Source organism: Streptopelia decaocto, assembly GCF_964273445.1.
Source record: "Streptopelia decaocto genome assembly, chromosome: 2".
NCBI classification, from domain to species: Eukaryota; Metazoa; Chordata; class Aves; order Columbiformes; family Columbidae; genus Streptopelia; species Streptopelia decaocto.
In genome coordinates, this window is record NC_138655.1 from 90,709,971 (window position 1) to 90,727,350 (window position 17,380).

The window sequence follows — 17,380 nt, forward strand, 5'->3', positions numbered from 1 at the left end:
GAATGCACATCAGGAGAACACAGTTGTTCGCAGCTCCCTTCCACTCCCCTGTGTTGTTCCAGAGAGAATGGTGCTTTGCATTACCCATGGCTTTTACTGAAGCTGTCTTTTCCTCCTATGTTGATACTGAGGTTCCCTGATGGCAGGAGCCTCTGCATGGTTAAGGGCAGCGGGGCTGTCTGACCTCCGTGACTGAATGAATGCGAGTTCCTCTTGGGCCTGAGATCGCTTCTTCTGATGTAGTAGTTAATACAGTAGTTTCCGAAAGGCGCGCGAGAGTCTGACGTGTAGCTGGAAGTGCTGAGGGAAGAGGATACCAGCTTTTCCAGAACTGTGCTGCTCAATCACAGAACGAGGTTGAACTGGCCATGAAACTGGATTCCAGGGTGACATGGTGATTGCAGTCTCCACTGGCCTTACTTCTTCCCACAGCTGGGGAGTTGATTTTCCCAGTAGGCCTGTGCCAGCAGAGTCCTGCTGCTAGTCTTGTGGTGTTACCCCAACACAGAAGTTGTGCCTGAATTGCTTGCAAGTGGTATGCGGTGGACAAACCCAGGCGACAGGGGTAAGCCAGCCTCTCTGGCTTTGTTGCAAAGCTGAATTTGCAAAATGCTGTCACCATCAACGCAAGTGTAATAATAAGCTGCAGAGATTCCGTCTTGAAAACCAGCGTAATATAGGTGTTTGAGGAGGAGGGTGTTCTGCTATTGTATAAGGCTCTTGCTTTTTGTTAACTCAGGTTAACTTCACAAGTCCGGTTAACATTTCCTACATCGTTCCAGAATTCTTGTAGTAATTAGGAAAAATGACACAGGGTCACAGCAGTTGTATGGGATCGAGTAAGCATCTATTCACGTTCTTTTCTATTGGGACAGTGGCATGAAGAATTTATTTACTGAAGGTCATAGAAGGAGACAGTAACAGAGGCAGCAAAAGAACCCAAATGCTCTAAATCCAGTCCTCTGTCTTCACTGTTAGATCATGCTTCCTGTCTAGGCAGATGAACCCACATAAAAACCTGGTTCACAAACAGATGACATTCAAGTACTACCAGCATTGTAAAATATGGCTGGGGCTAATATATTTGCTGACTTTCATCTTGAGTGCTTGGTGGAACACCTGTAAGTATTTACATTTTAACATGAGCTTTTGTGCTTGTGAAAGCCGACAGTTTGACAGCAATGACCTCTCGCACAAAAGCCTGAATAAGTGATGAACTTCTAACAAATCCATGACCTGAACTCTGCTGGATGCGTATTGAAGGCGACAAGTTAATATGGCCTGTGGCAGTCCCAGCAAGAGGTCTGGCTCTGTGCTGGACTCTTCTGCTGGAGGTGGTCCACAGACGTGCCTCTCACCACCATCCCTGCCCAAAGGCCTGGAAGTAAGTGCGCCTGTACTCAGTGCCTAGGTGAGGGCCCCAGAAAAGTGTTTGCTGCAGAAAGGACTTCAGTTTTTCCAGAGGTTTCTCATCCTACTGCTCTGCTCTGAGCCTGGGCGAAGGGCTTGGTGTGTGTTGCAGAGAAGGCAGAAGAATGGATGTGTCCCTCCCCTCCCAAGCGGTGCACTTCGGAGTTCACTGTGCTTAAATTGAATCGAGTGGTAGTAAAAACGTCAATTATGGGCGGCTGTGGAGTCGGACACATCTCTGCTGCAAGCGTGGTAACCTCTGGCTGTCAGACAGGGAAGACAGCTGTGGTATGGTCATCTCTAAAATCACCCTGACCTGAATCACGCTGGAGCTGCGGCACTGGGGATGTTTCCTCAGGGCTGCCCTGTCCTGGAATGAGCAGTTCCTGGTACGTGCTTGTCCAGTGAAACGTGGATTCGGAGCAGGGAATGCCTCTTCAAGCTGACAAAAATGCCTCTGGATCTGTGGCGAAAGGTTTTTTTCGTCCTGTGGAGTAAGTCATACTGCATTTTTCTCCTGCAAAACTGAAAACTAGAGGGAGTCCTACTTATGTCTTAAGTCAGACCAAAAGCCTGTCTAGCCCAGGATGCTGGTCGATGTGGACTTATCAAAACAGAATATGGCAAAAGGCCACCTGTTACTGATGCTTTCTTAGTACAACCTACCAGCAATCTGCAGCTTCTGCAATCTCTTGAGCCAAAGGGTTTTCATATGGGTTCAGTATTTAGGATGAACAAAACTTTTTCCTGAGCTTGTCCAGTGGCTTTTTGAACCTGTACAGACACTTGACATGGTGGTAAGTTTTGCAGTTGGAGGGGAGGTGAAAACAACAACCTTCTAAACTTGCCATTTGATGCTTCCACTTGATACCATTTAGGACTTGTACTGTGGGAAATAGTGAGTAATGATTCACCACTGACCTTCTCTATGCCTTTCTGGATTTTGTGAATCTCTGCTGTATCACCTCTGTGGCCTTCCTCCCAGGTTGGAGTCCCGATCTAAGTATTGGTTACTACGCAGAAGCTGTTCCATGTGTTTGATTGCATTGTTCACTGAATACTTGTTAAAGCTACAGTTTTCCTTGTTAGCATCTATCACAGGCAGATGCCAGAAGTATTTCATTTGCCTACATATTTATTGCTGTAAGACATATACTTGGACAGGCTCAAAGATTTCCAGGTGCTGCCAGGATTCTCCTCTTCGGAAGCTTTTTTGGGAAACTTTCTCAGTGTTGGCAGGTTATAGGCAGAAGATGCTGATTGGTGAGGGTGTTTGCAGGTCTGGCTCAGTTACTTGCATCCCAGTTGCTTGAGAACTGCTTGTTTAAAGGGCGCTTCGCTCTCTGCCTTCTTTCCCAAAACCACTACCAGTTTCTAAGAGCAGTATCTCCGTATCCTTCCACTTTATATTTTTTTACCCCTTCAGGGCAGCCTGAAGTGCACCCATCATACCTAAAACCTTAGTGAATGCAGCTCCAGGGGTATTTTTTTGAGCTCCACCCCAACAAAGTGATACTACCCACAAAAAGGTTTGCCCATTCCTCCTCATCCAAATACTAGACTGCTTATATGGGATGCTAACTAAGATTCGCTCATCTGTTTGCTCTCTGCAGATATCGGAAGAATTGGTTTGAGGTCCTTAAATAAAATGTTTATTGATGTAAGTCTGTCCTGTTCCCATCCCCTTTTTTTGGTAGTCTGCCAACCCACTTGCCCACCTGTAGGACTGCTCCATGTTGCTGGACTTGGAGATTTTAATTTCTGCAGCCAAAAGAATTTTGCTTCAGTACTAACCATACCGCTAGTATTTACTTACGTTAGATTGCTCCCAGGGTGCTTTACAAATCAGTGCCTACAATGCTACTGAAATGCAGCTGCTTCTGAAGTGGAAAGTGAGAAAGGAAAGGTTTCGATCAGGTCATGCTAACCCCTTTCTGTCTCTGTGTAAAATGCTGCACATTCTTCAGTACTGACATAGCCTAAAAAGGAACCTTGACTTTTAACGCCCTCCCTTAACCTGCCTACCAAATGATGCATGCTACCTGATTTGTATTTAGCTGGTGAAAAACTATATTCCAGCTTGCCAGAACTGGGAACTTAGTTGCAAGGGTGATGGTAGCCATTTCAAACCTTTTAGTAAAGAAAGCCCTTCACTGTGAGAACTCAGCTTTATCTAGGTTACTTATTCCCTTTATTAAGCCCCTCAGGATGGATGAAATATAGCGGCCTTTAGAGAAACAAGCCCTGTTCATTGTGCTGTACTGATTTATAATCATAATCTTTCAGTGTTGCTGTGTCTAAAACCATTCTAATAAGCTGTTCAGCACTTATTGCTGCAGTCTGCGGGCTCTGTGAAATTATATAATGTTTGGAAGTAGCCAGCCTATCTGTTCAGAGAAATGAGGCAGGGGCTCTCCTTTTAAACTATGAAGTTGTGGTTCTAGTTCTGACTGTTGAATTCGAGGCTCGTCTTATATTGCTCTGCTGCTGCTCTACATATTTAGTGTCCTAAATTTAAATTTAGTATCTTAAAGGCCACGTGAGGACCAGGGAATGGAACCCTAGCATGGCAGATGCTTTGCAAGTGTTTCTCTGCTCCTGGATATTAGATCAGGAAAACCTAAAAGTTAACATAAAGTCATTGTGTATGTGTAAGCACGAGGACACATTTATGTTGCTTTAATTAGAAGTAATTTCTTAGCTGCTTTTTTTTTTCTTAGGGTACATATCCTAAATATTGAAGTTCTTAGATATCTTAAAGGTATGTCCTGCAGTGCTAGGCCAAGAAGCTGGTATGGACCTTTTGTATTTGTCTCCCTGCCTTTCGAATGTTCAGTTTTGGCTGGATCAGTTCTCTAATGGGACTTGCAGTGTGGCTGATTTAGTTGTGCTGGCGCAAGGAGGCAATGGTGAAGACACCGCAGAGGAGGACAGGACCTCTGATGCAGTGCAGATAGGACAGATTTTAAAAGCCCATGCAACCATCATTAAAAAGACTCATGCTAAAACCATCAAAACCATCATGTGTTTGTAGTGAAGCAGGGGTGTGCCGCTGACGCAGCACAAGGGGCCAGGAGGAAAAGTGGAAGAAGCAAGTGATGTGCCGTTTTGCCAGTTTATCTTTGCAGGTGCCTCAAATCAACCTCGGATTAAGCAGGAGGCATTGCTTGCTAGCATGGATCCTGGAATCCATGCTGCGGTGTTGCTGGGCTGATTAATTCCTGCACAGGGAGCCTAATCCAAGCTCTGCTCCATCGGTGGGGGGTCATTAGCAGTGTCTGTTGTATCTGTCCTCATATATAGGAACTGCATCTGCTCTGTTGTTGGGCTTAGGATCTTTGCCGGCTTGGGGTTGCGATGTTGAAAAAACAGCACAACCTTTTGTTTGTTTGTTTTAAAGATGCTTCATTTTTAACTTGTATATTTTTATCTGCATTCTGGCTTCCAGCTTCATTGAAGGCAAGAGTTGAGCGTCCACTCCATGGCTGCTACCAATTCATGGGTATCTTTGTACCATGATGCCAGTAACTGTACTGAAAGGGTGGCAGGCTCATAGAGTCACTTTCCACCACCACCCCTTTTGCTTTTCCCACTTGCCCCCATCTTTAAGGTACATTGTGGTGCTTGCCTTTTACGGTTGTATTTTAACACCACTTGTATTTAACACTTTCCCCACACACACACCGCTTCAAGGCAAGTATTCTTCGAGGTATGTGACTACAAACAATGCAAAGGAAAAAATCTCAATGGAGATCTGTATGTGATGTTTGTTCTCTCTTTGAAGCTACCTTTTTCTTAAGAGACTTCTGATATTTAGGTATCTCCACCCAGCTTTCCCCTTTTTGGTGTGTCTTTGCCCAGATAACTAAACAAATTCATAATGATGTTGATATAGTGACTTCAGAATGGTTTCCTTGGCAACCTAAATATGCATTTGACATCATAGAATGAAGAAGCAGTTTATAGCAAAACCAGCTTAAGGAGGGGGTTTTGTTTTTGTTTTTCATAATTTGTTTACCCCCTCACCTTCAGCAGTTCCTTTCTGTTGTTGTACTATAACTTACCTCATCTTCAGAGATACACATACAAGGGTTTGTGGAGTTTCTCTGTGAGTCTCATCTCTAAAATGATCTAGGTAGCCAGTGCTCTTTCATTTTTCCTGTCTTTCCACAGTCACACCTCACCAACTTCTGTTTTGGTCACTAAAGGAGAAACAAACTGTAGGATTTCCCTGGCATGGAAATGAGCAGCTGGAGGATGGGGAGGAGCTTCTGGAGAGGTGTTGACCCTTAGTGCAAGCAGCACAAAACTATATATATATTTATTTATTTTTTTTTTTTATCAAGAACCTTGATAGTTTCAGCTGTGACGATAGTCTCGTCTTCCCACCTTACCACATGTTCTCTGTCCCCTCTCTCATCGTGAATCTCTTCGCTGCATTAGCCATGCAAAAATTCTGATGCTTCTGTAAATCAGGTCTCCTTTAGTTGTTCTTTCAGCTTTCAAATTCATTTCCATGTTAAGAGAGTATCTTTCTTAATTATGCTTGAGATTGTGTAAGGAGATCATGTTTCATCATGCAAGACTGTGGCCCAGGTTTTGTTCTGGTTGAACTGGTACAAATCTGGTGCAACTTTGTCAGTGTTGGTGCAGCATCATTTGTGTAAGGAGCTGGTTTGTGTGGTCAGGAGCAGCGTATCAATCACTGCGTAGGGATACCAGCTTAAAGAAAATAATAGTGAAGAATGATGTAGTTTTTACTGGAATGCTCAGACTTCTGTTATAAGATGTGGAACTAAACATATCCTAAGGGCCAAGTATGTACAATAACTGCAACAGCACGTTTCCGAGAAAATTGTCTGTTGCAAATGAACACGAACTGTGAAGGGCCTTTATGGCATCTGCACACTTGATACAGGCTCTGTCAGTGGTTATTGTCAGTTATAATAGTCCATTTGCTTTTAAATTTCTGAAGTTATTTTTTAAAACTGTTTGGGGGAGTAGCATGTAAAACAGGGCAGCATGTAGAAATCTAAAACTCCAGCCAAAAGACACCTCCTTTTTGTGTCTACGTGTTGCAGCTGTCTATCTCTTGGCAGCAGGCAGCCTGTGTAGAATGTGAGGTTTTAGCGCAGAAGCGTAGAAGAGTGAATTAAGGAGTCCTGAACTTAAAACATTCTTCTTTCCTAGGGAATTTCAGTCCTCACCATTGCTTAGTTATTTGGAGACTATTTGTAGGTTTGTGGTTGGTTTTGTTGTTGTTGTTTGCTTGGGGTTGTTGTTGTTTGTTTTTCCTTTCAGTAACTCCTTATATTCACAATATGATAAACTGAGACAGGTTGTTAACTCCTAAAATTTCTCAGTTATTCTACAATTTAGTAATCAGATGAATTGGAGTCAGTTGAACGGATACTCAGCTGGAAGGAAATACAAAAAAAAGCATGTGTGTATTTTTTTATGGGGAGGAGAGGAGGAAAGGGGAGATTTCAGTTTTTCACTGTCAAATGGACTTTTGTATAAGCCAAATAAATAACATTTTGGTTTAGGGCTGTCAGCACAGGACATGTTTTTTCTGCACAAACTATGGATAGCATCATGACACCTAGGGCATAGTTACACCTTTTTAATCTCCCCGCATAACACCTGGAAAGGCAGAGGATTTTGTGAAATGAGCCAGTGTAGAAGCTTCCCTCCAACAGCTCCACACTACGAGTATTTGCATTTTGGAGTAAAGTAGATGCATACATGTGAACCATGCAGGCAAACTGACAAGGGAAGGGTGTAATAACACATTGTGAGGCTTTCCATTAAATCTTGTTTTTTAAAAAATATGTTGTGCATTCAGTTACACAGGTGGTGTCAGATTAGAGGGTGGAAACCGTGTCCTCAGTGCTCCGAGAAGCGGGATTCGGGTGATGACCTCTATCTCCCTCACAGACTAAATCCTTGCGTTTTGCCTGGGCTTTTCATTATTCCGGCCTGGTCTGGGGTACAGTTTTCTTTTCAGCTGAGACATTTTGTGGTGCTGTAGTTGCATACGCTCTAGGCATGCGGAGAAAGCCGGCGCAGGCAGTTTCGTATGCCAGTACTTCTGCTGCCTCGCTGGCACAGGGCTGGGCATCTCTGACTTAAAAAGGTATGGTTAAGTCATTCAGATTTTGTGTGCATGGATGAAGCCTGATTTTTGCTCCGTAAAAAAGCCTAAACCTTTCCAAAACATCAGTAAGTTTTAGCATACGAAGGCCGCGTGGTGTGATTAAGAGCGAAGAGGGCAATGAAGCTGATGAGGGGTCTGGAGCACAAGTCTGATGAGGAGCGGCGGAGGGAACTGGGGCTGTTCAGCCTGGAGAAAAGGAGGCTGAGGGGAGACCTGATCGCTCTCTACAGCTACCTGAAAGGAGGTTGTAGCATGGAGGGCGTTGGTCTCTTCTCCCAAGTAGCAAGTGATAGGATGAGAGGAAATGGCCTCAAGTTGTGCCAGGGGAGGTTTAGATTGGATATTGGGACAAATTTCTTCCCGGAAAGGGTTGTCAGGCATTGGAACAGGCTGCCCAGGGAAGTGGTGGAGTCACCATCCCTGGAGGTGTTCAGAAGGCTTTTAGACAAAGTTCTGAGGGACATGGCTTAGTGCTAGAGTTAGGTTATGGTTGGACTCAATGATCCTGAGGGTCTCTTCCAGATGAAATGATTCTGTGATTCAGCAGGTTTCGATTTTGTTGTTGTTGTTTTCCTGACTTTTCGCACGGCTTTTAAGGCCTTGCTCTTCGGGAGGCTGGTGTTAAAAGGAGTGGAAATCATCCCGGGGAGAGGAAAAAGGACAAGCTAACCTTGGCACCTGGGGCCTGGCTATTATGTTGCGCTTCCTCTGCGGGACGGCGCGGGGCCGCCCGGAGCCCGGTTCTCACAGCAAATGGAGGAAGTTGCTCTCGCAGGGGAGCGGCGCTTCGGGATCTCCTCTCGCCCTTGGGGGTGGGGATGGGGCAGGGTGGTGAAAGGGAGTTACACAAAGCGCCCGGGGCGGGGGGAAGAAAAAAATAATAAATTAAAAAGCAACAGCCTCGATCCCTCGGCTACGTGCCAAGTTCGACAAACTTTTCGGCAAAGTGAATGCTTCGGGGAGGGGCTGGGGGCGCAGAGATTGTTTGGAACCCGGGGAAGGTACCACGGGAAGGAGCCGGGGAAAGGATGGAGCGGGGCGGCCGCTCGGCTCTCTCCGGTTGCTGACTAAACAGTTATGTCAGCTGGCAGTCGGCACGGCCTGGGGATTTGCGATAGAGCTCCTGGAGGGTGGGGGTGGCTGTGCCGGGGGGGAAGGGCGGGGAAGGGCTGGCCCGGCCGCGGCCACTGCTGCTCCTGCGGCTCGGGGCGGGGGGGCCCGGCCGCGGGGCTGCGGCCTGACCCCGGGAAGCTGCCGCGGGGATGCCCGAGCGGAGGGGCCGCGTGTGCATCCGCCAGCCCTGTTCGTTTAAACGTCGGTGCGGTGCCTCCAATGGCCACCCTGACCGGCTGGAAGGAGAGTGTTCCTGTCTGACTGGTACCCGTGCCTTCCTCGCCTGCTGAGTCAGGGCCCTCCTCTGCCGAAATAGCCCAGGACCTGTTGCTGGGGTGCGACGGGCACACTTACTCCCGTCCCAAGTTGGCGCTGCTTGCAGATGCTGAGGGTTTGTCCCTGTGCCCGGCCCTGGCTGGAGCTCACGGTGAGGGGGCAAAGTGCAGGGGCACCCGCAGCCCCCAGCACTCTGCCTGCAGCCCCTGACACTCTCCGTGCTGCTCGTCTGCCACAGGTACAGACTTCCCCGTGCAAGCACAGCCTGGCGCTGTTAGAAAGTAGACAGTGGGATTCTGGCTGCTGTTCAAGTTCAATGTTTCCTTTCTTGGCCTTGAAGTCAGATGGAGCCCAGGGTAGCCCTTGCACAGAGCAGGAGGCATGTGTAATGATTCTTTCAGGTCTGTAATGTTCAAATCCTATTTTTCTGTTCTTCTTGTTTTGTTTTCCATAAATTGTATGCTGTAAAGTTGGAACAGCCTTGGAACAGCTGCGGCTTTTCACCTGTGTGCTTCCCTCCCCTCCACCCCCCATTAGCAGTAAGTGAAGGATGGGTTGCATGTGAATCACCTCTGTACCTATTTCGTTTCTCCTGTCCCAGCAGTGAAAGACAGAGAAGGACCCTGTCCTGACAGGCAAAAAGGGTGTGTGTCTCAATTGTTTGAGGTCAACTGAGTTAGCTGAACACAATTAAAGGAAAAAAAAAACCCAGCAGCACTCACTCTCTTGATGCTCCTTAAGGTACAGCCTGCCGTGTCCAAAGCCTAGTTTGTGGCTGTGCGAGACCAGTTAATGTGCTAACCTGCATCTTAATGAGCATTAAGATAGATTTTTAGTAATGTTAATCTGACTCAACTGAGCTACCATGGTTGTAGTCATGAGTGAACCTGTCTAGCCTACATGGACAAGCTTGCTGGAGGCATTAGTTAGCAGGACAGCACCAGTCAGTGTTTCTAATGGCCTAATTAAGATGATTTTTTTTTCTTTCTCTTTTTTTTTTTTTTTTTTTCCCAAAGGTGAGAGTGCTATGAAAGATGAACAGAGGCTGTAGAAAAATGTTTATATTGTGTTGTGGAAATCTACAAATCTCGCCCAGGAGTTGCTTTGGTGTACCTTTGTGCAGCTCTCATCACCCAGTGCAGTTCTCAGCTGGGTGTGTTGTGCCTGGCGCTCCTGCACAGCACACCTGGGTGCTGTGTTATGCACGAGTCAGATGGTAGCGTGGTTTCACAGGGCCTCACCATCCTTTGCTCAGTGGCCTCACGGTTGAGCTGGACAGCTGGGCTTCTCTCAGTTTGTTCTCGGTGATGTAGGTGTCTGCTAGCTGGCGTGGGAAGGTTATAGAGCACTAAAGGGTCCAAGTGATGCCTCAGTGTCTGTTCTGCTTTAACCACTCCACTTGCAACTGGCCACAAGAGCAAGTGCCTTGTGAGGGGGTGTTAAAATCAGTAAAACATTTTGAGCCACTCATCATAAGAAGGACATTGAAATACTAGATAGCGTTTAGAGGAGGGCGACAAAGCTGGTGAGGGGTCTGGAGCACAAATCTGATGAGGAGCAGCTGAGGGAACTGGGGCTGTTAAGCCTGGAGAAAAGGAGGCTGAGGGGAGACCTGATCGCTGGAGTGGGTTGGTCTCTTCTCCCAAGAAGCAAGTGATAGGACGAGAGGAACTGGCCACAAGTTGCATGAGGGGAGGTTTAGATTGGGCATTAGGAAAATACTCTTAATGGAAAGGGTTGTCAGGCATTGGAACAGGCTGCCCAGGGAAGTGGTGGAGTCACCATCCCTGGAGGTGTTTAAAAGGCTTTTAGATGACGTTCTTAGGGACATGGTTTAGTGCCAGAGTTAGGTTAGGTTATGGTTGGACCTGATGATCCTGAAAGAAGCTTGAGGGATGATTTTATGATTCTATGATCTGGCTTTTTTCCCTGCTTGTTGTAGGTAAAAAGGGTTTCTTGATGGTAGGGGTTTTTTTGAGCAGAGGAAAACGTCTCCAGAAGATAGGAAGCCACTCAGAAGATGTACTTCTCATGGTTTTTAAAACAGTTAGGTTGTCCATGGCTCTACAAAAATTGAATTAGTTTAAAAGAACAGGGGTATGTAACTGCTTGAGTGCTTAGACATAGAACCTGAAATGCTGAATAACCACAGTTCTCGCTAACTTCACAAGGAACGCTTCTGGAAGCGGCTCTTGATGCGCTGGGTACAAAGCACTGCAAGTGCGGGTAAACAGTTCTTTAAAATATTTTGGCACACTGAGAAAACTTCAGTGAGTGCTACTTGGAAGCTGAACACTTGACTTTTCGTGGATAAGATCAGTTTAAATAGGTGCGTTTTTCTTCCTTCTGTGTGTACGAGAGAGGGGAACAGGAGGGCAAGTAAAAAAATCAGAGGAAAAGACCTTGTTGCTGACTTGGGAGTCTTGTTTGACCTTCTGAGCCCTGTGCACTTGTCTGTGGTTTCCAGCCAAAGGCTCTCGCTCTGAAAGCGCCTTGCCTCTCGTGCTGAACTATTTTTTGACGCACTGAATGAATGCAATATGTTAACACTCCTGTAAGTCCCAGAATTGCTTGGCTGCCCCTTGCCCTGCCTGCCTTGCGCTGGCTGAAAAGGTACCATTGTTTGTTCTGCAAACAGTGGGCGATGGTTGTTTCCAAGGTGACTATGGTGCTGTTGCTGCCCTCTAGTACAAAAAAAAACAACAACAAAAAAAATCGGCTTTAAACACCTGGGAGCATCCCTCTGTCACCAGAGAGGGTAGGAGGGAGAAAAGAGCCGCTCGTTAGAGCTCTCTGGACTGGTTATTGTAATAGCACAAAGATGGAGAAAATGCCAGTAACCTAAGAAGGGGTGATGCATATGTTTGGTTTACACTACAAAACATTCTTCCTAAATAGTACATAGGTACAGCTATTGAAACATGAGTATTTCTAAGGATGAGTCTCTGATGAGAAGAAATTAAGGTGTATTTAAGGTCTCTCAAACACACTGATCAACTATTACTCGTGGTTTGAGTTCATGGTTGTAATATTATGCTTTTTCTTTTGCTTAAGAGGATGTTTTGAAGACTGCTCAAGCAAGGTTGTATGGCCTTCTACAAGGAAAACAAGAAAGGAACGCTCAGAAGTTCTGCTAGCCTTATAGGTTTTCGGATCGTTTCAGAAAACAATTATTTGGGGATAAAGTATGCATCCTTTAAGAATAGTACCCCAGTTTCTTCATTGCTTTTCTGTATTCTTAGAAGGCCTGTGGTACTCAGAATAGTGATTTATTTTGAAGTGTCTAGGTGGACGGATTAGAAGCATTTTTTCATTCTTCCCTCTGTGCTGCCTGCTCATCTACTGATGCAGCTGTTTTGTATGGGGAGCGGGGAGCTGAGTTGAAAAAGAAAAACCAAAACTTCTTTTAATTGGTCATGGATGCTGCTAGCAGAACTTTGCCTCCCCCCCATCACGTTTAGTACAGTTCATACACAGGTTTCAGTAAACATTAACCACTTTTATCAGGGCTCCAAGTATGCTGAATGGTTAGCAAAGAGCATGTACTGAGAGAGAGAGAGAAAATGAACAAGTCCAAGGTCAAAAGGATGGTAGATTTTTCTTTATTAAAATAAGGGGTGGAGAAGGTTGACAACACTTAGTGGAAAAAGTAGGCATGTCTGGAAAAATGTGGTTCTTGTCCTTAAGCTTTCATCCAGGTGAGAGGATGTGGGGGTACTGTGGGGAGGACATGCATCTTTAATTCTTCTTCTGCTCTAGTGAGGCAACCAGAACACATCAGCCCTCCTCACGCTCCTGCTGACTGACAGCACAAACTCCTCGTGACTCAGATCAATCCAGAGCGGAGTATGATCTTCAATATCGCATGTTGCATCTTTATATGGGTCTGCTCCTACCCAGCATCCGCAAAGCTCCCGCTGGCTCCAGCAGTGCACAGCCAAGCGCAGGCATCAGGAGTTCGCGGTTTCCTCCCCTGTCTGCATGAAGCAATGGTGCAGAGGCACCCTGGTTAGGAAGAGTTGGGTAAAGAACTGTGGTTTAGCAGTCTGCCTCACCTTTCTTTCTCTTTGATGACTTGGATGTTTCTTTATTCCTTTTGAGGGATGCAGCGCTGTTAATTTTTGCTACAAAATGAATTGTTGTAGTGGTTAAAAAATAGTCGATCAGCTTAGCAATGAAGGTGGCTTAACTGCAGGTAAATTAATGAAATGATTTTTAAGCTGAGATGTGGAAAAAAAAAGGCATTTTGAAAAGAGCGTGTAACCTGCACTAATGAAATTTGTTGAAACATCTGATGACAGTTCAAATTGTAAGTTATTTTTGATTGTGCAAATCAGCATATCCTGTCCATCCTAGCTCCATTCAAATAATACTTTGCAAAAGAAAGAAGCAGCAGTGTTCACCTGCATGTTTCCTAGAAAACAGCATCATTGAAAGGTTGTACCTCATTGGAAAAACACAGATTTACTTAAACGATACATCAAAGACAGAAGAAATCCAAACCGTCTGTGGCTGATCTGACAGTAGTTTGAGAAACACCCTCTGCTGCATGCCCCTCAAATAAGAAACGTGTGCGCACAGTTAAAAATCTCATCTTTGTGGTGACACAGATGATTCAGTGCAGGAAACGAGAGGAATCTCATTCAGCAGTTAAGCATTTGCGGAGCGGGGTGTGAGGAGGTCATGGTGTTCAACACACCCCATTAGAAGAAACCTTCGGGCTCCTTCCCCTACTGCGTTTTATACTGATTTAAATCAGGGTTGATACTTGAAGCACCCGTGCGAGAGGCAAATCCCATCCTGTTCGTTCCACCTGGATCAGCTGGGAGATGAAAGAGAGACAAGAAGAGACTTTGTTGGTTTTAGATTTTAGCTTACAGACACGAGGCATCCAGCTCAAAGCCATCCCTTGTCAGGGGAGGCGCAAGGGCTCAGCTCTTGCATGCCGCGGGGTGGCCAGGGCGGTGCAGGGAGCGGGGCCACCACCCCGGCTGCAGTGGTGGCCCATGTTCCTCTTCCTGCTGTGGCTGTGTGGTCCTGGGGGTGGCAGAGGGAGAGGAGCTTTAGGTGCAGGCTTGCAATTACGGCCTCTTGGAAGACGCTGCAGTTCATCTAAATATAAAATACAGACTGTGGTTTTGGTCTTAAATATTTGTGGGATTTTAGCAAACCACTACAAACAAACAAAGTAAACAGCAGAGAAAAGTGACACATTTCAGGCAGGATTTATTTTTTATTTTTGTTCTGCAAGGTGATGTGGAGACTTGTATGCTGTGACTCGGGGTTCGAAGGAAAGATATCTCTCAAACTGAGAACTTCTTTGTACATGTCTTATTCACAAACTTCCCAGAGAACTTTATTTTAAAGCGTTTCAGAAGGCTGGGATGTAATTTTCTTTTTAACTCTGTTGATGTTCTCCCCCAGCTTTCCAGGTGTTTTTGCCTCCTGCTCCAAATTCAAAACAAACAAACAAAACTTCCTTTCTTAATAAGTCGATTGTGTGTTGCATTAAAAGCCTTTGTAAAGTCAGTGGAGGGAAACAAAATCATGTGTGCTACTTGAATTCTAAAATACATTCATTTAGTACTAAGGGCAAGTTTAATGGGAGCATGTACAAAACATTACGTGTGTGTGTGTAAACTTTTGCTTTGCCTGGAAACTGACCAAGGAATAAAGTAAGAAGGAAGTTTTTAGATTGCTTTGATGCCTCTGCAAAAGCATTTGCAGTTTTGTATTTGCTGTAGGTCTCCAGCTGATAACCAGCACTAATGAGGTGGCTTTTCATACAGTTTTATTGAAATTATTTATGCAAATACAGCGCAAACTTTATTGCGATAGCAATCATTTACAGCACATAGCTGGTAAACAAAAACATTACTGGTCATTCTCCAGCGCCTCGATAGCTTCTGCTCGGTTCTCGCTTCTGTACCTGGCTGTGCGTGCTCCCGGCGTTTATTCCTCGACTCCAGCAGACCCACAGGCTTTGCCTGCTCATAGCACTGAGGAGCAGGAAGGGCTCCCTCTTGAAGAACCACTCATCCTGTTTTGCTTTGGGTTTTTTTTGTTGTTTTTTTTTTTTTTTTTTAAACCTTTGTGGAAAAATACTTGTACTGTCAGTCTGCAAGACCACAGTCCTGTTCTCCTCTGAAATTGTTTCAGAGAAGGTTCTCAGAGGACCATTAACTGCACTGCGGAAAGGAAGAATTCCATGCATCCCCATTTTAGATACCCTTGCAAGGGCTTCAGTGCAAGAGTATTCTCTTAAATCTCGAACATATAAAATATAGCAATACATAATATAGTGAAGGGACTCATGCTGTCAGCCATTACACTAAATTTCTGTCCTCTTTCCTTCAGCTGGACTGGGGAAGACAGTCTCATTACTCCCAAACTATGATGGTCAAGTTTGACTTGGTAGAGAGCTTTTGTTGGGTGAGATGTGACAGATCTCTGTGCTGTGTGAGCACCAGAAGAAAATGGGGTGGATGCCCCATTGCAGCCTTGGGGCAGCCAGGAGTTGGTCGGGGAGACTTGGTCTTTTATTTCCTATGAGCGTGCAGGTGGGCCTTAATTTATTTTATGGAAGCTTTCACTGGCTCTCCCACTGAACTTCAGTTACAGTGTGTGATTTGGGGTTTTTCTGTTTGATTACTGAGCTCAGTAGAACGGAGCAGGCGACGGGTATTCATTAACGAGCCACGCTGCTTGGCTGCCATTTTGCCTCGATTTGCTTGGGTGTCTCGCCTGTGAGGGGCAAGCAGGATTTGGCTTCAGTGCTGCAGATGCTGGGTGTGCTTGGGGCAGGCGGCGGTGCTCAGCGATTCGGGTTCAGCAGACAGAGCTCGCTAGGCTAAGGGCCAGTTGTACAGGACGCTTCCGCCCTGCGGCAGAGCCTGGGCACCCACAGCCCTGCCTGGGCTCCCTGGTACAGGGTGCTGACCAGATAAACCATCCGGAGCCGAGCATCCCTGGTGCGAGGTAGCAGGGGCCCTGGAGAGGTGACCGAAGTTGCTGTTCTGCCTGGCTTAAAAGCCTGGATTGTTTCAGTCTTGCAGCTTTCGTGTAGGGTCTTGCATTCAAAGCACTAATGACTTCCTCGTTGGGACCCAGACTCCTTAAAATTTTATTAAAGGGATTGTCTGTGCTGACATTTAGCTAACACCAGATGTTGGCTTTCAGTTACCAGTGTGGAGGTGGCATAGCTAATAAAGGCAAGGGTAAGAAACTTGTGAGAAACTGCCTGTCAGATGCGGCTTTGTGTACTGCAGCCTGCGCCAGGCCTGTCGCTTCTTCATGGGCCAGTGTTCTACAAGAAAGCTTTTTTTCTTTCCTCCTTCTTTTTCTTCTATACTCTTGACTGGCCAAGTGTTTTCCAAGCACGTGTCTTTTTCAGGTGGCCTTGCTCTTTTGTTAGATGCTAGCTAATGCAGGGAGGCTGTGGAGGTAACTCAGTGGCAGATTTCAGGGGTTTTCGCTTGTATTTTGGTATTTCTTGTGTACATAACTTTCCTGTACATCATAATTCTCCCCCTCAACCTCTTTTCGCCATACCCTCCCTCAGAAAATGTCAGCAAGCGATTGTTTCCTTTGCAGAGCTGCGAGCCCCTAGACAGAGGCTTTTCCAGTTTTATGAATGCACCATTTGTTGCTGAGGGCACAACTGTTCGATATAACTGGCTGCATCCCACTCTGCTTGGGACCAGCATGCACTACAGCCAGGCTATGCATAAACCAGATTTTTGTATTAAATGGCACCATTTTGTCCACAGCAGCAGTCTGTCTGCCTTTTGTGTGTGCGCGTGTGAGACTTGCAGTTTTCAGATGCAAAATATATAAAGAACAGCAGTTTTGCAGAAAGACATGTTACTAAGTGAGTGTACCGTGCTATTTTAAGGTTTATTTTTCGTAGGGAGTTCCTGATGAGTGATATTTCTTCATTATTTTGTGTGGGTGGGCCAAGGCACATTTTAAAATATTTTATAAAATGGATGCATGGTATAACATTACAATTGTAGTTGTTTTATTAGGGACATACTCAGTTATAACTTAACTGAAAATACGCATAGCACTTTAAAAGTGTATGTGCTCATTTATGTTTTATTGTATGTCATCAACCCATTGTATCCCCCCCCTTTTCTTGTTCAGTGTGGCATGGCTGGAGACTGTATAGATCGGGGAGTAGTTACATTTATACAGTCTTAAAATTACATTTGGCCCTTTTAAGGCAACCACGAGGCTGATGCAGCCCCCAGTGAAAATGAGTTTGATACCCCTGGTGTAGATGCATCCGCTTAAAGATGCACTGTGCTTTACGTTTTAACTATGTCTAGGAATCGTCATCTGATGCCAAACCTGGCGCTCTTTCTCAGCACCTGCTCCGCTCACCCCCCATTCTAAGGTCAGCACTATTCACTGTTTTCGGAC

The 17,380-nt window shown here is 45.6% G+C and overlaps 1 protein-coding gene across 8 annotated transcripts in view; it reads left to right on the forward strand.

Moving 5' to 3' along the window:
• The window catches only part of RREB1 (ras responsive element binding protein 1), a 126,706-nt gene that overhangs the window by 13,590 nt on the left and 95,736 nt on the right, over window positions 1–17,380 (forward strand). Inside the window, exon 1 of one of the 8 annotated variants that reach the window (XM_082045617.1) lies at window positions 9,074–9,194. The exons of the other annotated variants lie outside the window; for them this stretch is intronic. The gene's annotated coding sequence lies outside the window, so the exon portion shown is untranslated. Of the gene's footprint in view, window positions 1–9,073; window positions 9,195–17,380 lie in introns of those variants that run through there. 8 annotated transcript variants of the gene reach the window in all.